Source organism: Geotrypetes seraphini, chromosome 4 (genome assembly GCF_902459505.1).
Source record: "Geotrypetes seraphini chromosome 4, aGeoSer1.1, whole genome shotgun sequence".
NCBI classification, from domain to species: domain Eukaryota; kingdom Metazoa; phylum Chordata; class Amphibia; order Gymnophiona; family Dermophiidae; genus Geotrypetes; species Geotrypetes seraphini.
Window position 1 is genome coordinate 202,025,098 of NC_047087.1, and position 24,880 is coordinate 202,049,977.

Below are 24,880 nucleotides of genomic sequence, written 5' to 3' on the forward strand. Positions count from 1 at the left end.
CCAACTAAAAAATAAACCATCCCCAAAGCCCCCAACTCCATGCCCAACCATAAAGTCCACAGAAATTCAATCCTTAATTTTCCAAAGAACATAAGAATTGCCACTGCTGAATCAGACCAGTGGTCCATCATGCCCAGCAGTTCGCTCACGCGGCGGCCCTCTGGTCTAAGACCAGCACCCTAGCTGAGACTAGCCCTACCAGCGCACGTTCTTGTTCAACAGAAACTTATCTAACTTTGTCTTGAATCCTTGGAGGGTGTTTTCCTCTATAACAGCCTCTGGAAGGGCGTTCCAGCTTTCTACCACTCTCTGGGTGAAGAAGAACTTCCTTACGTTTGTACGGAATCTATCCCTTTTCAACTTTAGAGAGTGCCCTCTTGTTCTCCCTACCTTGGAGAGGGTGATCAACCTGTCCTTATCTACTAAGTCTATCCCCTTCAGTACCTTGAATGTTTCTATCATGTCCCCTCTCAATCTCCTCTGTTCGAGAGAGAAGAGGCCCAGTTTCTCTAATCTTTCGCTGTACGGCAGCTCCTCCAGCCCCTTAACCATCTTAGTCGCTCTTCTCTGGACCCTTTCGAGTAGTACCGTGTCCTTCTTCAGGTACGGCGACCAGTGCTGGACGCAATACTCCAGGTGAGGGCGTACCATAGCCCGGTACAGCGGCATGATAACCTTCTCTGATCTGTTCGTGATCCCCTTCTTTATCATTCCTAGCATTCTGTTTGCCCTTTTTGCTGCCGCCGCACATTGTGTGGATGGCTTCATCGACTTGTCGATCAGAACTCCCAAGTCCCTTTCCTGGGAGGTCTCTCCAAGTACCGCCCCGGACATCCTGTATTTGTGCATGAGATTTTTGTTACCAACATGCATCACTTTACACTTATCCACATTGAACCTCATCTGCCATGTCAATGCCCATTCCTCGAGCTTGATTATGTCATGTTGCAGATCTTCACAATCCCCCTACGTCTTTACTACTCTGAATAACTTCGTATCATCCACAAATTTAATCACCTCGCTCGTCGTACCTATGTCCAGATCATTTATAAAGATGTTAAAGAGCACAGGTCCAATCCCTCTTCTGCAAATCAAAATAGCCATGCTGTTTTGCAGTTACACTTTCCATATGGAGAAGATGTCCAATCCAGTCCCGCCATTCTCATTCCGTTAGCACCACTCCCGTCTTCCAATGAAGAGTAAGCAAACACTTAGCAGCAGCGAACCCAAGATGCAATATTTTTCTGCACCACCACACAGGTTTCAAGTTAGTTAATCCTAACAATCAAGTCTGAGGAGTGAAAGGAACCATCTCCCCCAACCAGGTCAAACACCTAGTGACCATAGTCCAATAAGTACACAACAAGGGACAGGTCCACCAAATATGCAAAAAGGATCCCCCATCCCGCCCACATCTCCAGCAAACATTGGGAACAGTTGGGAACATAACATGCAAACATTCAGGAGTATAATGCCATTGAGAAAATCTTATAGGCATTTTTTTGAACCAAAACACACACACACAGACGCCTTCTGTACTTCTAAACATACAGTTTCCCACGGTCCCTCAGTCAAGTGAACACCCAAATCCTCCTACCATCAACTCCTAAAGGAATACACAGGTTTAGTCCATCCCCTAAGAAAGGCAAATGGGACGGGGAACCTGACTCAGCAATAACCATAGGTTCTCCACATGTTCCCGATTCCCCTGACAAGCTTCTGTCCATCCCTGAGCCCTTATATAGTGCTGAAGCTGCAAATACAGGAAAAAAATCACTAGATGGCAAAGAAAATCGACCCTGTAAAGTAGCAAAAGGTATCTTATGCCCCTGAAACACATCATGAAACACCCGAATAACCACCCTTTCCCACCTAACAAACATCTCCGAAGTGTGACCACCCTCAAAAGTAGGTTCTCTACATATAGCAGCCAAGGTAGAAGTCCCTCCAGCCCACTGCCTCCGCGCATTGTGCTCCACAGTATAATAAGATGTCTGAGAAAGGGATTGCCCACTTCCCGCAGTCTATCCCCAATACCGCAAAGGCTGCAGTCCAATCCAATGTTGTTCCATAGACACCCCCTGATTATTCCCCTCCGTAAACCAATCTAAAATAAATCGCAACTAAGCAGCCTGATAATACCAGAGGAGATTCGGCACAGCCCACCCACCTTGCCCCCTAGGAGCCCATATGATGTGCTTCACCAACCGAGAAGCCTTACATCCTCAAATAAACCTGAAAAAAGATCTCTGCAACCCCACCAACAGTCCCTGGGGGACCGGAATAGGTAAGGTCTGAAATAAAAACAACAACCGGGACAAAGGTCTGGGTACAGTATAAGCAGAACTCACAAACATAGGATCAAATTCTATACATGGCACTAAAAATATCAGTGCCCAAAAAACTGAGTGGTAAGTACTCCAAGTTGAGCATTATTTAAAGAATAGCACTTAGTGCTAATTTTCACATTTAAAAAACCCGTGCGCTAATTGATAAGCACAGATTTCCCATGTAGATATTGCCATATAGAAATCATCACCAACGGAGACACCAATGGAAACACTTTTAAAACAGAGAATAGAGAAGTTTCTGAAATCCAATGGATTATAGGACCCAAGGCAACACGGATTCACTACAGGGAGATCTTGCCAGTCAAATCTGATCAATTTCTTTGACTGGGTGACCAGAGAATTGGATAGAGGGAGTGTGTTAGATGTGTATTTACATTTTAGCAAAACCTTTGGCACTGTTCCACAAAGGTGTCAAATAAACTGAGGTCCCTCAGTATGTGCCCCAAAGTGACAGACTGGGTCAGGAACTGGGTGAGTGGAAGATGACAGAAGGCAGTGGTCAATGGAAATTACTCTGAGGAAAGGGATGTTACCAGTGGTGTGCCTCAAGGTTTGGCTCTTGGGCCTGTTCTTTTTAACATTTTTGTAAGCAATATTGCTGCAGGAACGACTGGTAAGATTTGCCTCTTTACGGATGATAACAAAATTTGCAATAGAGTAAACACCCCTTATGGTGTGGTAAACATGAGGAAGGACCTAGTGAAGCTTGAGGAATAGTCTGAAATTTGGCAACTAAGATTTAATGTTAAACAAAGCAAGATCATGCTTTTGGGATACAAAAACCGAAGAGAATGGTACAGTTTAGGGGGTGAAGAACTTTTATGCACGAAAGAGGAGTAGGACTTGGTTGCGATTGTACGTGATGATCTTAAGGTGGCCAAACAGGTTGAAAAGGTGACAGCAAAAGCCAGAAGGATGTTTGGGTGTATAGGGAGAGATATGGCCAGTAGGAAAAAGGAGGTAATGGTTCCCCTGTATAACACTCTTGTGAGACCTTTTAGAATATTGTGTATAATTCTGGAGGCCACACTTTCAAAAAGATATAAATAGGATGGAGTCAGTCCAGAGGAAGGCTACTAAAATGGCTGGTGGTCTACATCAGTGTTCTTCAACCTTTTTACACCTATAGACCGGCGGAAATAAAAGAATTATTTTGTGGACCGGCAAACTACTAAGACTGAAATTAAAAAAAAAAAAACATTTCTGCCCCGTCTCCGCAAAACATCTGATCCCATCCACACAAGCCTCAGTTATGATTTTATATTGAAGGTATTTTATTAAAGTATAAAAAGAAACAATATTCTGTACAATCGTCATTTTGTAAATACAAATATACAGAGCAAGGACCAACAAAACCCCTGTCTCCCCTCCCCTTCACATATATCCCCTCTTACTATCAAGAAAACTGACCAATCCAAATTATTACTGAATGATACACAGAAATAGCATGCTAAAAGAATACTGCAGTCACACATGACAGGAATAGTGTTAGGGGAGTGCCCCCTGGTCAGAGAGAGCCCTAAGCCAGCTGGAAGCTAAAGAAGCACTGCCTGGGCTTTGCAGTCCCCAGTTATGTCTCTAGCAGGATATATAGTTCAAATCTGATATATTCTAATGACAAAATAGAAATAAAATTACTTTTTCTACCTTTATTGTCTGTCCATTTTGTTCATGTTTATCCAGTTTCTGCTTTCTTTTGTCTTTTCTTGATTTTCTTTCCAAGGTCTTCAGTCATCTGCCACTTCAGTCCCTTCCTGTCTTCTACCTATTACTCCAATATCCAGAACCTCCTTTTTCTTCTTACTGCATCCACCCTGTATCCAGCATCTCCCACCTGTCTTCCTACTCACGTCAAGTCTACTTTTTTCCTTTACCCTACAACCTCCATGTCCAGCATCTTCCTGTGTTCTTTTTTTCTTCCCATTGGTGAGCCAGCCAGCCAACCCATCATCTTCCCCCATCCCATTCCAGTACCCCTCTTTTCCCCCATCTTAATCCAGCAGATACCTTCCATCACCCTACTCCCTCCATTCCTTATTCAGCATCTTCTCCTTGTCACCCTATTCCCTCTGCATCATATCCAGCATCTTACTTCTGTCTTCATACTCCACCCTCGTGTTCAGCATTTTCCATGTCTCTCTGCCCCCTGCAAGGTCCAGCATCTGTCTTTGTGTCCCTATTCTTCCAACTCCCACCTAGTTCCAATAACTATCCTCCCCCACCATTTCCCTTCTGTCACACCAATCCCACCCCCCTTGGGACTACCATCCCTTTCCCACAACACGTATATCACATTTTTCCCTCTCCTCATAATCCAACATTTCTTATTCTCTCCCTTGGCTGCTGGCTGCGATCCACTTTTCCAGCACTCGATTGCTAACAGCCCTGCCTTCAACCCTGGTCCTGTTAAACTGGGCAGAACCCTCCATGCCTTGGCATCTCTTCTTCCTTCCCTTTCTTCTCCATGCCCTGGCATCACTAGAGCATATTCAATTCCTGTAGCACTAGACTCTGAAACCAATTGAACATGAAGTTAATCTAATGCTGCGTCCTCATCCATCAGGTTTCTAGGTACTATCAAGGAGTAGTGGAATGACCTGGCAGGTAGGCCTGCTGCCCCACATGCAAGCTCTTTACCTGCTGCTGACAAGGATCTAGCTGTATTTGTCAGAGGGGGATGTGCCCAAAGTTTGACCCTTTCCTTTGATCTGCACATATGTAATGAGCCATTGCATTAACATCAAAAGTGAGGGCACAGATTAAAGCTCCCCAAGGGTTAAAAACAAATCCGAGAAGCTGAAAAGAAGATCAGTGAAACAAACGGTTGTTTATGCATCTGCACTGGTAGCAAAGAATGTGCCTGTTGACCCTCCCAAAATCAAGTCAGAAGAGTTTTTCAGTAAAACCACTTGAAGGGTCTCCTCCTGCCGCTCTGCTGCTGTTTTCTCTCTAGCTCTAGCGTGAACCTTTTTGTTGAGATATCAGCTGTTAAATTTCAGTTCAGAATCTTTTTTTACTTTATTTTATATTTTTTATTAATTTGAAAATTATCACAAGTAATACACTTGTTAAAGAAATACAGATAGGTAATAACAACGTAACAAACAAAATTATAAATGCGGCATTTGAATTATCATCCTTCTTAGACCTCAAAATCAAGAAAAAGGAGGAGGGATCCAATACATTCCATGGAGAGAAATAAAATAAAAAAAAACTTTTATCAGAAAGCTGACTACGTTAAACAACCCCACTTATCATAAATCCAACAGATCATATACATTACTTATCTTTAGAGATCTTTTTAAGGTCTAGAAAGTCTCTCAATTGTGATGGTAAAAAGAAAGTGTACTTAATCCCCAAATATCGAATCAAACATTTACAAGGGTATGCCAAAAGAAAGGAAGCCCCCAAACTTTTAGTCTCATCACGCATAGAAAGGAATTATTTTCTGCGGTCCTGTGTTATCTTAGATACATCAGGATAAATCCAAATTCTTTGTCCTGAAAATTCTTGATTTAAGTTCCGAAAGTAAAGTTTCATTATAAGGTTTAAGTCTTGTTCAAACACCAAGGAGACTAAAAGCGTTCCCCTTTTTTTAACATCTGAAAGGGATTCCTCCAACATTGCAGTCAAATTTTTTTCCACCACCAAATTTCCTCCTTAGTCCAAATTTCTAGCCTTAGTCATAACAGTAGGAATATAATAAATTTTATTTATAGGAGGAATAGATTGTTGAGGAATTTTAAGAATTTCAATCATATATTTTTTAAAGTAGTCAAGAGGATTTAATGTCGGTGATTTTGGAAAATTAGTATTCGTAAATTTAGTCTCCTATTAAAATTCTCAAATTGTTCCAATTTAGTGTGCTGGGACGAGGTTGCTGGCACGCAACGTCCAGAGCAGCATTGACTTGGCTTTAAACTGAAGAGAAGGGGAAAGCCGACAGTCGACCTGACCTCGACACATCGGACCAAAGTATCAAACAAGGATACTGAACCAGAAATTTGTAAAAGAGGGCTCGGGACTGAGAGGGAACTTTTGGGAAAAGGACACAAGGACGCAATGCAGGGAGCCAATGCACAAACGAAACTAGCAAGCAGAATTAAGAGAGAGCAACAGGAGCCAGAGGGTCATCCAAACATGGGGGAGCAGGCTGAGGACAACATAGACGCACCGCAGGATGGGGATGAACACAACAAAGCTCCGGGGCTGGCAACCCATGAGGAGGTTGGCAGGGGCGCCAAACCACGAGGAAAACCAGCAGAAAAGGCAAAAAACCAGGACTTAAATTGCCTATACACTAATGCTAGGAGCCTAAGAGCCAAAATGGGAGAACTAGAAGTCATAGCCAGTACAAAGGACCTGGACATAATAGGAGTCACAGAAACGTGGTGGACTGACGACAACAAATGGGATGTGGCCATACCAGGGTACAAACTCTACAGGAGGGACAGGACACACAAGAAGGGTGGAGGAATAGCGCTTTATATAAAGGACTCCATACCTTCAACCAGGATAGAAACAACAGTAAGGGCGGACGACTTGGAATCACTATGGATTAAGCTACCTGGAGGAGCTGGAGCAGACATAAAATTGGGACTGTACTATCGCCCACCTGGACAACCGGAAGCACTCGACCAGGACCTGGAGGCTGAGCTGAGGCAGATATGCAAAAGCGGAAGCGTGATGGTGATGAGAGACTTCAACTACCCTGGGATAGACTGGAGTATTGGACACTCAAACTGCACAAGGGAGACCAAATTCCTGGAAACCACGAGGGACTGTTTCATGGAACAGCTGGTCACGGAACCAACACGGGGGGATGCAACTCTCGACCTAATCCTCAATGGGCTAGGGGGACCTGCAAAGGAGGTGGCGGTGCTAGAACCCCTAGGAAACAGCGATCACAACATGATCCAGTGCAAGCTGGAAATTGGACCATCAAAGGTGAAAAGATCCACAGCGACAGCACTCAACTTCAAAAAAGGGAATTATGATGGCATGAGGAAATTGGTGGGAAAGAAACTCAACGGTAGCGAAAGGAAGATGGAGTCTGTAGAAAAAGCCTGGTCCCTACTCAAGGGCACCATGCAAGAGGCACAGAACCTGTACATCCCCAGATTCAGGAAGGGGTGCAAAAAAAACCGAAAAAAAAACCCAGCGTGGATAACAACTGCAGTAAAAAAGGCGATAAGTGACAAGAAAGCATCGTTCAAAAAATGGAAAAAGGACCAAACAATGGACAACCAAAAGGAACACAAAGAACACCAAAGGGAGTGTCACCGTGTGGTTAAAAAAGCTAAAAGGGAATATGAGGAGAGACTGGCGGGGGAAACAACAAACTTCAAATCGTTCTTCAGATATGTGAAGGGGAAGCAACCGGCAAGGGAAGAAGTGGGGCCATTGGATGATGGAGACAAAAAAGGAGTGGTAAAAGAGGAAAAAGAGATAGCAGACAGGTTAAATAAGTTCTTCACGTCAGTCTTCACGAGGGAGGACACATCCAATATTCCGGAACCGGAGGACATCGTAAATGGGGATCGGGATGAAAAGCTGGTCCAACTAGAGGTAAGCCAAGAGGATGTCCTCAGGCAGATAGACAGACTAAAGAGCGACAAATCGCCAGGTCCGGACGGCATTCACCCAAGGGTACTCAAGGAACTAAGGAACGTAATAGCAGAGCCACTTCGCCAAATATGTAACCTATCCTTAAAAACTGGAGAGATCCCGGAGGATTGGAAAATTGCGAATGTCACACCCATCTTCAAGAAGGGTTCAAGGGGGGACCCGGGGAACTACAGGCCGGTGAGCTTGACCTCGGTCCCGGGAAAAATGATGGAAGCACTGATTAAGGACAGTATCTGTGAACACATAGAAAACAATGGACAGCTAAAGTCGAGCCAGCACGGCTTCTGCAAGGGTAGGTCATGCCTCACAAACTTATTGTACTTCTTTGAGGGGGTAAACAGACAGGTGGATAAAGGGGTATCCATTGACATCATTTACCTTGACTTTCAAAAAGCCTTTGACAAGGTACCGCACGAAAGACTGCTTAAAAAGCTGTGGAGACACGGGGTGCAAGGGGAGGTCCACCGATGGATCAAAAACTGGCTGGCGGACAGGAAACAGAGGGTTGGAGTGAAGGGCCATTACTCGGACTGGCATGGGGTCACGAGCGGAGTTCCGCAGGGGTCGGTGCTGGGACCGCTCCTGTTCAATATATTTATTAATGACCTGGAGGCAGGAACAAATTGCGAAGTTATTAAATTTGCGGATGACACCAAACTCTACCGCAGGGTTGATACCATGGAAGACTGCGAAGATCTGCAAAGGGACCTAACGACGCTAGAAGAATGGGCCAAAAAATGGCAAATGAACTTTAATGTAGGGAAATGCAAGGTCATGCATGTAGGGAAAAAGAACCCGATGTTCAGCTACAAAATGGGAGGATCACTGCTAGGGGTAAGTAACCTTGAAAGAGACCTGGGAGTGATGGTGGACACGTCTTTGAAGGCGTCGGCACAGTGCGCCACAGCCTCAAGAAAAGCAAACAAAATGTTGGGTATCATTAAGAAGGGTATCACGACCAGGACAAAGGAGGTCATCCTGCCACTGTATCGTGCAATGGTGCGACCGCATCTGGAGTACTGTGTCCAATATTGGTCGCCGTACCTCAAAAAGGACATGGCGGTACTTGAGGGAGTCCAGAGAAGAGCAACTAAACTGATAAGAGGTATGGAAAACCTCTCATATACTGACAGACTGAAAAAGCTGGGGCTGTTCTCCCTGGAAAAGCGGAGACTTAGAGGAGACATGATAGAAACCTTCAAGATCCTGAAGGGTATAGAAAAAGTAGACAGGGACAGATTTTTCAGATTACGGGGAACCACAAGTACAAGGGGGCATTCGGAAAAACTAAAAGGAGACAGGTTTAAAACAAATGCCAGAAAGTTCTTTTTCACCCAGAGGGTGGTGGACACATGGAACGCGCTTCCGGAGGCTGTGATAGGCCGGAGCACGTTACAAGGCTTCAAAGAAGGTTTGGATAGGTTCCTAGAGGATAAAGGAATTGAGGGGTACAGATAAGAGTAGCGGTAGGTTATAGGGATAGTCTGGGACCATTGCTTAGGCAATGGGCCTGATGGGCCGCCGCGGGAGCGGACCGCTGGGCGAGATGGACCTCTGGTCTGCCTCAGCGGAGGCAACTTCTTATGTTCTTATGTCTTATCTTTAACCAGCGTTGATGTTATTGCCTTTAAATCTTTAACTTCAGATTTAACACAGGTTATTTGTTCAGCAGAGTCATGTTTAGTTTGTTGAATTATTTTAGATAAATTATCCACTTTCTCTGAGAGATTATGTACCTCTAATGTTGATCCTGAAAGCTTGCTGTCGAGGCTCTGCAAGGCCTGCCAAATGTTCTCTAGAGTTACCACCGGGGGAGTCTGAAGCAGCGATGAACTCGCTGAGGCTCCCAAAGTCGGTTGCTCAGCTGTCCTTCCCACGGGGGCTCCTTCCTCCAAACTCAAGTCCAGATCTGCGACTTCCACCCCTGGACTCTCTGTCGGGGCAACCCGCGTTGACGTTGGACATGGCGGTGCGCTGGATACCGGAGGGGACAGTGAAATTTCATGCCCTAAGAAGCTGGACGCTCCATCGTCCAGACTTGTAGCAGGGCCCTCTTCTCTCGGTTCCGAGGTTGTAAGCTGGCTCAGAAACCTCTCCAGGGTTTGTTACTGTACTGGCGTAGAGGTTCTGAGCTGGGAGGAAGCAGTTCTCAGAACCCCCTTCCTTTTAGTATGCGGCATCAGGACACATAGGCGCCGTAGAGGATTCAAATATATGAAGAATATCAAGGAGTTAACCGGCCCCTCGGGAGAGGTAAGAGACGCCAGACTTAGCGTGCAGCCATCTTGGATCCTCCCTATTCACGATGGTTCAGTTCAGAATCTTGTCTTGCTGGGCACAGCAGGGCCCCGACACGGCAGCCATTTTCATAAGCTGCCGGCGGCTGCCCTGAAGTTTTCTCTCTGCCGCAGTTTCCAACAGGGCAGATCGCCACAGAGGGAAAGCTTCAGGGCAGCCACCGGCAATGTGTGAGAATGGCTGCCGTGTCGGGACCCCGCTGAAAAGTAACAGATCAGGAAGCGAGGGAAAGAAGAGAAAGAGAAATTCGGATCACGGGGTCTAGGGCAGCTACCCTGTTTGCTCCCCCTTAACAATTTCAGGTCCTAAGCACGTGCCTCCTGGGCCTACCCTTTAATCCGGCCCTGGCAGTAATAACAAAGACAAAACCTACCCTACCTTCAATTGTGGTCCCGCAGATGGACAGGCAAGAACAAAGGCAGAAGCCGCGGTACCTTTCCTATTGCCTGCATTGCTATTCGCTATAAGCTCTGCCAGTCTAAATCCTGCCCCTCAAAAACAGGAAGTCACTTCAGAGGGGTGCGAGATCAAGATCGTCAGAGCCTATAGCGATGCAGGCAAGAGGAAAAGTCCCGCGGCTTCTGTCTTTCTTTTTGCCCTTTAATCCAGCCCTGCCAACACCACCACAGTCGGGGCGCCCACTGCTATACACCTGGCAGGAAATTTAACCACGTCGATCTCGCCGGCCTGCGTGGACCGGCAGGAATTTTCTGCAAACCGGCACTGGTACATGGACCGGCGGTTGAAGAACACTGGTCTACATCATATGGTGTATGGAGACAGACTTAAAGATTTCACTATGTATACTTTGGAGGAAAGGCAGGAGAGGAGAGATGACAGACATTTAAATACCTATGTTAGAGCTGATGTGAGGTTCAAGTGGTGTATTGCTGTTATTGTATAACGAGATGTTATTAAGATGTTTATAAAATGTTTGATGAGAATATTTTAGAATTGTAAACTGAAATAACCCTACGATTTTTAGCAGTATATCAAGTATTAAAATCAGATCAAATACGCATGAGACAAGTATTTTTCAACTGAAAGGAGACTCCAGAGTGAGGTTAAGAGTTGATAGGCTTAGGAGTAATCTAAGGAAATACTTTTTTTTACAAAAAAGGTAGCAAGATGCATGGAATAGTCTCCCAGTAGAGGTGGTGGAGACAAAGATTGTGTCTGAATTCAAGAAAGCATAGGACAGGCACATGGGATCCCTTAGGGAGAGGAGATAGTGGATGCTGCAGATGGACAGGCTGTATGGGCCATTTGGCCTTTTATCTGCCATCATATTTCTATTTTCAACCACTAGGCTACCATTTCCATTCCACAGCAATGTGCCAGCCATCTGTACTGATCCATTAGGAGTGAAGTAAGCTAATTTCAGGGTGTAATATTGCCATCGCTACATATGTCCTGCCCTGGAAATAAGATCCCTGTGAATAGTAAGATAGCATTGTGAAATATTTGTCATGTACTTGCCACTCAACTGTTCTTCCCACCCCTTGTCTCCATAAAGACTGAAGATTTGAAGAAAAAGGCCGGTTACCTGCAGTGGTATAAATCAGATTATCTATGGAAGTGAGCTGCCCGCTGCAGGCACAGGCAGGTGATTAATAATGCAGCATTAAATGCTCCCTACATCTCTATTGCAGCCACATGGATGCAGGTAGCCATCTATGGTGCCACAAAGTATAGTGGCAACATATAATCAATAGGCAAAATTTAGTTCCTTATCCCATATACTGTAGTCAATTCCCAACTACAATGGTCAAATGTGCAGCTAATAGACAGCATGACTGTAAACAAGAGTTATGTTTCTCACCTTCGTAGCTCATCCACCAGCCTCTAGGGCAGGGGTGTCAAACTCAATCACATAAGGAGCCGAAATCTAAAACATAGGCTAAGTCGCAGGCCGAATTATTTTAAAAGATACTTGGAGGTTCTTTTATTAAGGTATGCTAACCGATTTAGAGTGTGCTAAATGTGCACCTTAATAGTCTTAGTAGAAGTATAGGGTTACAACCTCTCCAACCCTATGCCAGCTCGGTGATGTAAACAAAATAAATAAAAAAGACTTTCCCTCTCTCTTTTAGGTTCTAGTTCATGTTTGCTGTCTAATACCAGCTCTGGCAGGATACACATTTCAAATCTGACATATTGTAATCATAAAACAGAAAATAAAATTATTTTTTCTACCTTTTGTTGTCTGGTCATTATTCAAATCATGTTGGTCCCAGGCTCTGGTTGTCTTCTCATAATTCACTTGCCAGGGTCTCCATCTTTCTTCTTTCTCCTTGCTAACCATCCATCTTCCATTTGTCCTCTCTTTCCGTTTCCTTTCCCTTTCCTGGAGGTCTGGCATCTTTCCTTTTGGCCCGAGATTTGGCCTGCTGTTCCTTCCCTCCCTCCATCCCGGCTTCCCGGTCTCACATTAAAGCAGCCTGCAGAGGATCGCCAATCAGCTTTAGCGATCCTAGCAGGCTGCAGTCAGCTTACACAGCACGTTCCCTCTGCTGCGTTCCTGCCCCTCCTCTGATGTATGAGACCGCAGCAGAGGAAACGTGTTGCTGAGGCTACGGCAGCCTGATAGGATTGCTACTGCTGACCGGCGATCCTCTGCAGGCTGCTTTAATGTGAGACCAGGAAGCCAGGATGGAAGGAGGGAAGGAATGGCAGCCAAATCTTGTGCCAAATTTAATCACCCTGCGGGCCAAATTTGGCAAGCAGGCCTGAGTATGATGCCCCTGACCTAGAGACAGGGAGGAGAACATGGAGAAAGATGAGGAGGAAATGGAAGAAGAGGTGGTGGTGGTGCAGAAGCTACAGACAGCAGCAGCAGTCCTACAGCACAACCCCCATCTTGGGTCATGTGTAACCACAGGGGCAGCTGGACCATTCTCAGGAGGATCTTGTAATCTCTGGGAGAAAGGACAATACTCTCCTGCATCTTTCCTCATCCTCCCAACATAGAAAGCTGAAGCTCTAGGAGTTCAAGGGCTAGCTGTAGCTGCAGGTAGAACCGAACCATGCCCTGCACCAGCCACTGTGCTAGAGAGAATAGGATTAATACTCAAGGCCATTCATCAGCGACAAAGGGTCCTGGAAGCTGCTGGAGACAGGACCCAACCAATCCCAGGACCCTTAGTTTGTCCCACCTACAAAGGCAGCTTCTGTCCATAGTGACCCTTCCCCTTCTCTCACCTTTTTTTGTTAATTGTAAATTATGTTTTAGTTTTTAGTCATTTTTTTACCTTTCCCTTCCTTAACTCTCTGTAAATATATTTTCATTTTAAAGATTATTTAAATGAATGTTCAAACAGATTTAATTTTACATAAAAGTTTAACATAAGAACATAAGAATTGCCATACTGGGACAGACTGAAGGTCCGTCAAGCCCAGTATCCTATTTCCAACAGTGGCCAACTCAGGTCCCAAGTACCTAGCTAGATCCTAAGTAGTAAAACAGATTTTATGCTGCTTTTCCTAGGAATGAGCAGTGGATTTCCCTAATCCATCTCAATAATGGCCTATGGACTTCTCTTTTACGAAATTATCCAAACCTTTCTTAAACCCCGCTAACTGATTTAACCACATTCTCCAGCAACACTTTCCAGAGTTTAATAAGCAAGCCCGAGAGCTAGTCTCGACGGGCGCCCCTAACGCGGGGCTGGGTGGCCTGCCGAGGCGCCCGTTGGGCTAGTTAGAAAGAGAGCGGGGGGGGCGGAAGGGGGGGCGGTCCGTGGTCGCAGGATCTCTTCCCCTTCCGCCCCTCGGGGCGTCGCAGCCGAGGGGGATTGTGGGTGGGAGGGGTACAAAGGGAGCATGCTCGGAGGACTTAAACCTTTTGGTCCTCCGAGACTGTGTTCCCACCCGCCCGCCCATTAGGTTGGGGTGCGTGGGATGGATGGGGTGCGGTATCCCGAGCTACTCGCTACTGGGGCTCATCAAGGGATGAGCGGTGGGCCGGCTGGGAGCCGTGCCCGGTGGGTCGGTTGACCCTGGATAATGGGGCATGTGTGGGACATGCCACCCCTCAGACCCTAGCTTGGATGGCGGGGTCGGGGGCCAATTACTTCGGAGGGTAGCTCGGGATCAGGTAACAATGGTGATACCATTGTTATGGGGTTTGTCAATGTTTTGGTTTGGCTGTTAACTTATGTATATTTAATTATGTTGAATTCTTGAATATGTTATTATTCAATAAACAGGGCTGCGGCCAGGTATTTACCAACTAAGGTGTGTTTTGTCTTCTTGGGGTTAGTTAGAGGTATACAAGGACGGGGGAAGGGGTGTTAAGTAACAGGAGGCGGGCCACTCCAGGTACCGCTGTTATTACATGTTATGTGAAGAAATATTTTCTCCAGGTTTTTTTTAAATCTACTGCTTAGTAACTTCATTGTATGCCCCCTAGTCCTAGTATTTTTTGAAAGAGTAAACAAGCGATTCACATCCACCCTTTCCACTCCTCTCAGTATTTTATAGACCTCTATCATATCACCTCTGAGTCATTTGAGTCAATTGTTTTCATGACAATTCCCATTCTTGTCTTATCTGATATCAAGGTTCTGAGGCTAATACACTAGTTTCTCACCCACTATGAAAAGCAAAAGGGAAGGAGGGAGGGATAAGAAGTGATGTCACTATGCTCTGTCTGATGCATGTGTCACCAGCAGGGTTTACAAGTATTCTCACAATAGCACCATATGCTAGACCCAGGGCTGGTGTGAACCTCTATCATGTTTCATCTATATTTCTCTAGAAACAACTACTCGAATGACAATGTCTTGTATCTGGACTGGACCCAGCAGGTAGGCCCAAAGGGCAACAATATCTACACCCTACTAAGCCCACAGTGTGAATCGTATGTTTCCTATACAGACCACAAGATCAAATGCTCAGAAACTGCTCCTCCCACCTCTGCATAGCAATTATGCTCTCTGTGGTTGAACTGTGCAGTGCAGCAGATTTGGAAAGACTTCCTGAACCTCCTGCACTACATGGCTCAAGTATAGAAAGCCCGATCACTGTGCAGAGGCAAGAGCAGCAGTTACAGAGGAGTGCTAAGAAAAGAAACAAACAAAAAAAATGGGAAACATGAAATTCCAGGCACTAGGGTGCAATTTCTAGGCACCACGGCAATCTGGTGCCTGTGATTTGTCAAGCTCTGCTCTAGTGAATATAAAACCATTGCAACAGTCATCTCTTTTACGTGCACATATAAACAAGAATTCAAGGATATAAAATAAACACAGAGAAAAAGAACACATATTTTACCTCATTCAGTATCGTAAACTGAAGGGCAGGAAGCAGCAAGGTTATGCTTCAACAAGTGTATGTTCAATGAAGGTCGCCAGTCACCTATGGAGAGAAGAAAATAAGTATGGTCTACATTACAACAGAAAAATGTAGATTTCTGGCTATTCAGTACCAAATCTTTCTTCTAAACAAGCAAGACCATTAGGTAGTCACCTAGGGCAACAGCTTCTCAGAACAGGAAGAGTAGCTGCAGTCAAAAGCTAAACAATATATCCCGATAGCCTCACCAACTCATAGAATCATCAGTTGGCTCTTCCCTGCCTTGCTGCATTTCTAGTTTTATGTGGCTTTCATGGAGATCAGAAGGATTTGATAGTAACACTCATGTTGGAAGGGGTGAATATTTCTAGCAAAATGGTATTTTAAACTGATTTATTGAGATTTTGAGAAGGGAGGGGTGGGATAGTGAGTCCTGTGGAGATTTTTTAATCTTTAGTCCTAGGGGGTTGGGATTTTATTGTTGAAGTTACTACGGATTTGAACTCAGAGGAGCTTGCTTCAAATCCTACTGCAACTCCCTTTAGATCTCAGGGAACTAAACCCTCTATTGCCTCAGGTATAAATGTAGATTGTGAGCCCTACTCTACCTAAATGCACACTCTTTTGACAGGTTTGGCTTGCAGGCAGTATATAAGAAATTTAAACAAAGATACTGTTGTATGAATTATTTTCTGAAATCTTTTTTTTTAAATAAATCTTTATTCATTTTAAAGCCAAAAATAAGTGCAACATATTTATACAGTCATTTTATACTTTAACATCACTTAAATTCAATCAAAAATATATTCTATGACAAATACATATATCACACACCCCCACTACATATCTAACAATTTGCACTCAAATTAATAATATATCGTCCCACCCACCCTGGACGTGCATTATCAATGAGCAAAATCAACAATCACTCCCTACAGAATTTTGTCAATGGCTCCCAAATATCCACAAACTTCCTATAATGTCTCTGCTATATGGCCATCAAACGTTCCATTTTAAAAGTGTGACATAGAGATTCCCACCAAAAAGTATAACTTAATCTATCCCAGTTTTTCCAGTTCCTCAAAATAAATTGTTTGCAACCCCTATCATTATAAAGAGAAGTTTGTTATTCCGAGCAGATCATTTACCATACTATTGTCCCTTGATACTTAAATTTTGGAGATCCATCTGGAATCAAGTGAACAAAATATTGGAAAATCCAGTGGCATTGACATACTATACCAGGGGTGCCCCATAGGTCGATCACGATCAACCGGTAGATCGCCAAGGCAAAGTGAGTCGATCGCAGAGCCCATCCCGGGCTCCGTGATAGACTCACTTTGCCTTGGCGATCTACCGGGCTGATCAGCCTTCCTCTCCCCAACGTCAATTCTGCCATCGGAGAGGAAGTTCGGGCCAGCCAATCGCTGCCTGGCTGGGCCGGAACTTCCTCTCTGACGGCAGAATTGATGTCGGGGGAGGAATGCTGGTCATCCTGAAGCAAGGAAGCAGGGAGAGCTTGGGGTGGCGGCGGCGGCAGCCTGTTCCACGATGGCGGCGGCTGTGGCTTGGGGGAGGGCAGGGAGAAAGAAGGAAAGAAGGGAAACAGAAAAAAAGAAAGGGGGCATGAAGAGAGAAAAAAAAGAAAGGGAAGCAGGGAGAAAGAAAGGGCAGGGAGAGAGGAAGAAAAAGTTGGGGGAGGGAATGAGGTCTGAAGGAGAGGAAGCATACAGACTGAAAGAAGGGAAGAAAGATTGGACGCACAGTCAGAAGAAGAAAGTGCAACCAGAGACTCATGAAATCACCAGATAACAAAGGTAGGTAAAATGATTTTATTTTCAATTTAGTGATCAAAATGTGTCTGAATTTATATCTGCCGTCTATATTTTGCACTATGGCCCCCCTTTTATTAACAATAATATAATCCAAAACATATTGTAAATTGTATTTAGTAGAAGGGCTTCATTCATACCACATGGAAAGAAATACGGACATAACACAATCTTGTGTGAAAAAAAATAATAAATACAAAAAAACGGAGAAAAACAAACCTCAATTGCAAGCAGCCGGGACTACACAAGTACCCTAAGCCGCTTGCATCATCACTGGTTTGTAAAAAAACTCCATACAATTATATATACTTTACTTTCAATCATTCATGTGCAATATTTTCATTCATATGCAACAGAGCTTATATTCTTAGTGTTCCGTTAATCTTCAAATATCAAAAATGGTGAATGAGAGCCCAATCTATCTAAAATATAGGAGAAAGCAACAACTCCAATTCAAAATTTTCCACAGGTTCTAACGGCGTGGAATCAGAAGCACTAGTGTCAGATATAGAAAGGTGTCACTTATCTAAAGATGTTCTAAACCAAAATCTTCTCATCCAATATCTGGCTTCTTTTCCCAACAGAAAAGTCTTTCTGTTTCGCCAAAACTGGCTACTTCAGGGGATCCATTTAATGTCCAATCTTCTCCACACTCTTGCAAAACACCAACAATGGAGCTGACTCCTCTCAAGATGGCTCTAGGACTGTGAGACACACCCAGCTCATTCAAGAAGGCGAAGGAGCCAGGCGTCATAATGTCATCACAAAACGTGATGCGTAATTTGCTAAGCACCAATTCAAATCGGAAGGGACATTATAAATAGATAATTCTAAATATGCGTTTATAGTCCAGTACCACAAAAACACAATAAGGCAAATCAAAAAAATGGTTGCCACTCATGAGCAGTATTCAACCCCTGAAGATCAATTGTTTGCAAGCGGTGGATCCACTGTTGCTCTTTCTGCCATAACAATCTTCTAATGTCTCCTCTCCTTAAGGATGGAACTAATTTTTCAATCACCCAGCATTTCAGATTTTCAAACTTATGTTCAAACTGAACACAATGAGTAATCATAGGGGCTGTCATCTTACGTGCATTTAGACAGCTTTTATGTTCAGTTAACCTCACGGTGAAAGTGCAAGATGTTTGGCCTATATTTAATAAGTCACAAGGGCATTGAATTGCATACACAATGTTGAAGGATTGACACGTAGAGGTATGCCGTAAAACATAGTTCTTGCCATCACTGGGGTTGACAAAATGAGAGATTATGGCCATTACTTTACAATTAGAGCAGTGCCCACATGAACTATGTCCCAATACGGTTTCCCTTTCATCATGATCAAATTGTTCTTTAGAAGTGTGATATAGCCAGTCACTCAGATTTTTATTTCTCGATTGAGGAAAGATAAACTTTCTGTTTTCAAAACAAAGTAAAGGAAGATGTTCTACTAAATACAATTTACAATATGTTTTGGATTATATTATTGCTATTATATACGATTGTATCCCTTCATACATTTAGTTGTTTACAACCCCCTTTTACTAAACCACAATAGCGTTTTTTAGCACAGGGAGTCTATGAGCGTCGAGAGCAGCTCCCTGCGCTAAAAACTGCTATTGTGGTTTAGTAAAAAGGGAGGGGGGGTATATTTGTCTATTTTTGTATGGTTGTTACTGAGGTGACAGTGCATAGAGTAATCTGCCTTGACCTCTTTGAAAAAACCCCGGAATAGGAATGATAATTAACATTTTCTCAGCGTACAGTGTGCTTTGTGGGTTTTTTTTTATTTTATTGTTGGTAGATCATTTTGACTTGGTCATTTTAAAAGTAGCTCACAAGCCCAAAAAGTGTGGGCACCCCTGTACTATATCATCCTATTTGGTACGTTAATGAGGGCTAAAAGCCAAATATCTGTTCTGAAATCTTTAAATTTTTTTTCCACACAGTTCCACATTTTCATGATAATTTTCAGTTGTGTACTAATCCTACAGAGAATATTGAGTATTTATGGATATAATTTGAGATTACCTGACCAAAAAGTAATCAGTGTGTTTATGTGATTCTTTTTCCCAAGCAGTCATATATTTTTGTTTTACTGCAGGTTTTTAAATTATATATACTCCCCTCCCCTTTTTTTTTTCACAAAACCGTAGCGCAGTTTTTAGCGCCGGCCACGGTGGTAACAATGACTACACTCATAGGAATTCTACTTTTTTTTTAGTCCAAAGATTTTATTGATTTAAAATATATAAATAAAAAAGGAGAAATGTTAACAAGGCAAGATACAAGCATACTGTACACATAAATAATCCAAGGAATAGAAATCAAACAAATTGTCCGCAGGATACAAGCTGATCTAAGCCTTATATACAAGAGAAATGTTGACATAACACGCAGCCACAGCTACTAGAGTGGTTAAGGTACAAAAAGTAGTATGACTTTTAATACAAGCATTTTGGAGTTTATTATGCATCCAGTTTTGCTATCTACTTAGCTAATTACTAATGCTCTGAAATCTAAACTAAGAACTATGAAAAATATTCAGGCTGAGTTTCTGAGAGAGGCAAGGATTAAACCCTTAAAAGTGTCTTCAAATCCTATCATTCCCACTTTCTTTGCTGAGAATCTCTTAACTGCAAGAATGGATCAGAGTAAGAATTGAATAGATTTAAAAATCTTCTACAACTGATTTTGGTTTCTTTGCAAAGAAAAACACCTGATGTGGTTCATCACTTTTACCAGGGAAGGAAATTATATAAAGACTGCAAGCCAACTTAAAAGCAGGCAAGTGTACTGAAAATTGTTCAAAGTACGTGAGGTATAATTTTAGAGATAGAGACGCAAAGACCCTGATTTTCTGGATGGCAATGTTGTCGGCGGTCGACTTAAAAGCAGTCACCGAACATATGTCAATCACATGATCGCACCATTTAGAGAATCACACCTTTGGGAAAGGTACATGCTGGAAATCCCCTCCATTCCCACCCGAACCTGTGAGGAATCCCCTCTGTTCCCGCCCGTCCCCGCAAGGAATCCCTTCCATCCCCACCCGTTCCCCCCTAAAAGTTACCTGTCCCCATAAAAAGCAGCATTTACTTCCGACAGTTTTAATTTTTAAAAAATCTTAGTTTATTTAAAACAACAATAAAATACAATATAAACAAATAACAATGAACAGAAATAAGAGATGCATATATCACCGGAAAGAATTAGAATAGACATTAGGCCATGTGACTGTAGGGTCTTGTTAAAAGAAATAAGAGTTGGATTTTTTGGCAATATAAAGCTCATATCTGTAGAACAAACAGATCTGGTTCCACCATCTGGCATAGGTAGCTTGTGAGAGGTCCTTCAAAGATCCACAAATGGTTTTTAATGCGGCAATGAGTAAAGAATCAAACAATACAGCATCAAAAACATTTAAAGCAGAATTGAAAGAGACACTTTTCAGGATAATGGTTGCATATGAAAAATGTGCCAAAACTGAACTGGAAACCCCAAACCAAACTCATCAAGTACTTCATTTTGTACTAAACGCAATTAGTGGCATAACCATGAGAGGGGACTGGGCCTCCCACTTTGAGCTTATGCCCACCCCCCTTCAAAATGAACATCTCCCTTGTTGTTGGGACATTTTGTTTTTCTATCATCTTGGTCCCAGTTTCTGCTTTTGTCTATATTCTACTAATTCTCTTTCCAGGCCTTGGGAACCCCGGTTCCATCCCCGTGGGAGTCCCGTGAGCCTGGAGGGGATCCCCGTGGGAGTCCCATAGATCTGGAGGGATCCCTGTGGGAGTCCTGTGGGACCCATGGGATTCCCGCAATCCCCGTTCCTGTACAGACCTTTACTTTGGAGTTCTACCAAGACTTTCTGTTGGGGGGGTGGGGAAGAGCTATCTAGAACAAAACTCAAGCTCCAACTCCTTATCTCAAGTCTTTCTCTAAGGGGATTATTGCAAAACTAAAAGAAAATCATACACTAATTAGCTAAGTAGAAGATATGGAGACTCATTTTCAAAACACTTAGGGCCACTTTTACAAAGCCGGAGTAGCGATGCAGCTGCAGTAAATACAGCAAAGCCTATAAGAATTTAATAGGCTTCAGTGCATTTACCATGGCAGCATCATTACCACAGCTCTGTAAAAGGGACTCTTTGACACATGAAGTACCGTAGAAACCTATGGTACTTCGTATGCATGTAAGTACCCAAGTCTCCAAGTTAGAGTCCAAGGCAAATTTACATCAGGTGACTAGAATAGCTAATATTAAGGATAGCTTGGTGCTTCAATAACAAGCAGAGAATATAGAAAATTCAATGACAGCTAAAAACTTTTGTTTCCTAATTCTCTGCTATAAGCACCAGGATGGCACCATAATATGCTAAACTTTTCATAGCAGAACTGGAAGAGACATTCGTGAATACATATATATCAGACAAACCCGAATACATATAAATCAGGAAAAAAAACGATATACTACTGGTATGTACATTGATAAAATTTTTATGATTTGAACTGAGGGAGAAGAATTCAGACAGTTTTACAATTCTTTCATTACATATCATCCTACAATCAAATTAAAAATGGACTACTCCTTAGAGAAAATCTACTTTCTAGACAATGGATATATACAAACATCTTTATACAAAAAACCTAGACTGATACAGCTTTCTCCACAACTTCGGCTTTCATCCCTGATATACAAAAAAATCCGATACCACCATATCTGCTCTGACCCAAAAGACAGAGATAAACACATCAAAACCCTGACTGAATCTTTTAAACAAAAAGGATACTATTCCAATATCATCTCCAATAATATTGTCTCCTCCCTTGAAATACCCAGAGACAAAGGCAAGAAGACCACAGAGAGAGTTCCCCTGATAGTCACATACAACTCACAGCTGGAAAACTGAGGAAAATCTTAAAGGATCTAAAGCCACTACACTCCAGGGGGATAAATTGCTGAAAGAAATATTTCCAGCTGCACCCGTGCTGGCCTTCCGACAGCCACCCAACCTGAAACAAAAACTGGTAAAGAACACACTCCCTACACTCAAGGAAGAGAGAAACACAAGGAAGAGAATGGCACACTTTCCTGCAAAATAACTAGCTGAAAACTATGCCAACATATTTCAGAAGACCCCACAGTCAACCAAATGGGAGAAACAGTCAACATAAGGGGATCCTTCACATGCTCATCTTCAAATGTAGTTTATACAATTCAATGCAAAAGGTGTAGAAAAGTATGCTATATTGGAGAAACATGCCAGATGCTAAAGACTAGGACTAATTTACACATATATCATACTAAAAATATGCAATGCCAACCAGGATATCATATCCGCGGGACGACATTTCAGAAAACCAGAACACTGCTTCAATGATTTTATAGTGAAAATTTTAAAAGGACATTTTAAGACAATCCAGGAACACAACACCTTTGAGATCAAAATGATAAAACATTTTGAAACCCACTAGACAGGACTTAAAGACATTGGCTTTCTCACATTACACAACAATTATTATTGCTCTGACACCTTCATATCACCCTTCCTTATATCCCTGTCTCCAACCCTGTAAGACTGTCATTTGAATACTTTGATGTTTTACTCTTATATAGCTGTCTCCATTTGCTCATCTCTGATCTGAAGAAGGATTACCTTTGAAAACTGGCCTCTTCTACTAAACTGCGCTAGCGGTTTTAGCGCCGGGAGTCGCGCTGAATGACCCGCGCTGCTCCCGACGCTCATAAGAACTCTATGAGTATCGGGAGCAGCGTGGGCCTTTCAGCGCGGCTCCCCACGCTAAAACCGCTAGTGTGGGTTAGTAGAAGAGGGGGTAAATCTAACCATGCTCTAATTAGTCCAATAAAAAAGGTATCACTTGGATTCTTTTTATTTCTACATATTATCTAATTTTCCCCAAAACACACCTCCCTTGGAGCCTTTAAAGAAATATTTTAGAGTGATATTAAATCTTTCTATTGGTATTTACAAATCATACACTTTCAGTGCATAAAGTTGCAAATCAGGCTCACAATATATGCAAATTCAGCAACATTCTGCATGCTGTCTCAAAAATAAGTAATAATCACTGCATTTGAGTGCTGTTTAATTTAAATACAATACATAGAAAGATTAGGTTCTTACTTCGGTAATCTTCTTTCTTGTACATGTGTCTAGTAGGTCCTGAATGCTAGGGTCTTGTATCTAACTAGCAAGTTGCTTGAAGAAAACTGTCAACCATGTTTTCACTCCACCTCCTTCCCAGAGAGCTGCTCCTCAGTTTGTACAACAACAATCAAGTAGCACTGTAATAAAAGACATAACAGGAAGGAGGGAAACAGGGAAAAATCCCTGACACTACAATTTTGGTCTGCTCTGTAACAAACATAGGAAATAACATTATAGCATCCAAACTTGTGAATCCAGCACTAACTATGTATAGAGCTCATAGCTATTCACATGACCTGTTATCAAGCAGAGACTAAAGCCAGACTTTATGGTCATGAGAATTTGCCTATGTATCATTTTTCTTCTTTATTTATTTTCATCCTCTCAGCTCCTCTGAGACACAGAAAATTCTTCAAATTCAGACTAATCCTAAGACAAAAGGCAGGCAAAGCCCATGCACAGGGCGGGACTTCAGGACCACTAGACATATCTACAAGAAAGAAGATTACTGAGGCAAGAAACCTAATCTTTATTTCTTTTTTAAGTTCAGTACGTTTTATTGAAAGTTTTTGTAACATAACATAAAAGAATAAAACAATACTAATACAGAACAGGAGATCCTGACAATAAAGCTTGTGTTGGTATTCAATAAATGCACAAGTCAACGCCCAAAATTAGTCAATGATAATACAACATTCTAATGCAATGTGTCCAGTTGTCCTGAACACTAGGGACATACCAAAGCAGTCCCCAGGGTTTAGGGCAGGCCCACTAAACCTGCCTTTAAAACAGAGGACCTGGTAAAGGTATGATGGGTAGACCATGTAGCCGCTCTACAAATCTCCTCAGGAGAGGCAGTCCTAATCTCTGCCCAAGAAACAGCAACCCCTCTAGTGGAGCACTTCCAACACAATTGGTGGCTGCTTACCACAGCTCACATATGCGGAGGAAATGGCCATTTTAATCTATCTGGAAATTAAGGCCCTAGATGCCGGCCTCCTTCTCTTAGTATGACTGATCAGAACAAAGAGGTGATCTGAAAGGCTAAACTCACTGGTAACTTCAAGGTATCGAAGAAGTACTTGCTTGACATCCAGCAAATGGAACACTTTCACGTGGAAGAACAAGACAACTTTAGGTAAAAAGGATGGAATCGTGTGTAAGGAGAGCCCTGCTTCCATGATCCTAAGGAATGGCTTACTGTAGGAAAGAGCTTGTAACTCAAACCCATCTCACCAACATAATCGCCACCAGGAACACTGTCTTGACTGTAAGATCCAAAAGGGAAGCTTCC

General features: G+C 42.9%; 1 protein-coding gene across 1 annotated transcript in view; it reads right to left on the bottom strand.

Annotated features, from left to right (window-relative positions):
* The window catches only part of NDST2 (N-deacetylase and N-sulfotransferase 2), a 687,503-nt gene that overhangs the window by 396,952 nt on the left and 265,671 nt on the right, over positions 1-24,880 (bottom strand). Inside the window, 1 exon segment of the mRNA XM_033942504.1 lies at positions 15,552-15,635. The gene's annotated coding sequence lies outside the window, so the exon portion shown is untranslated.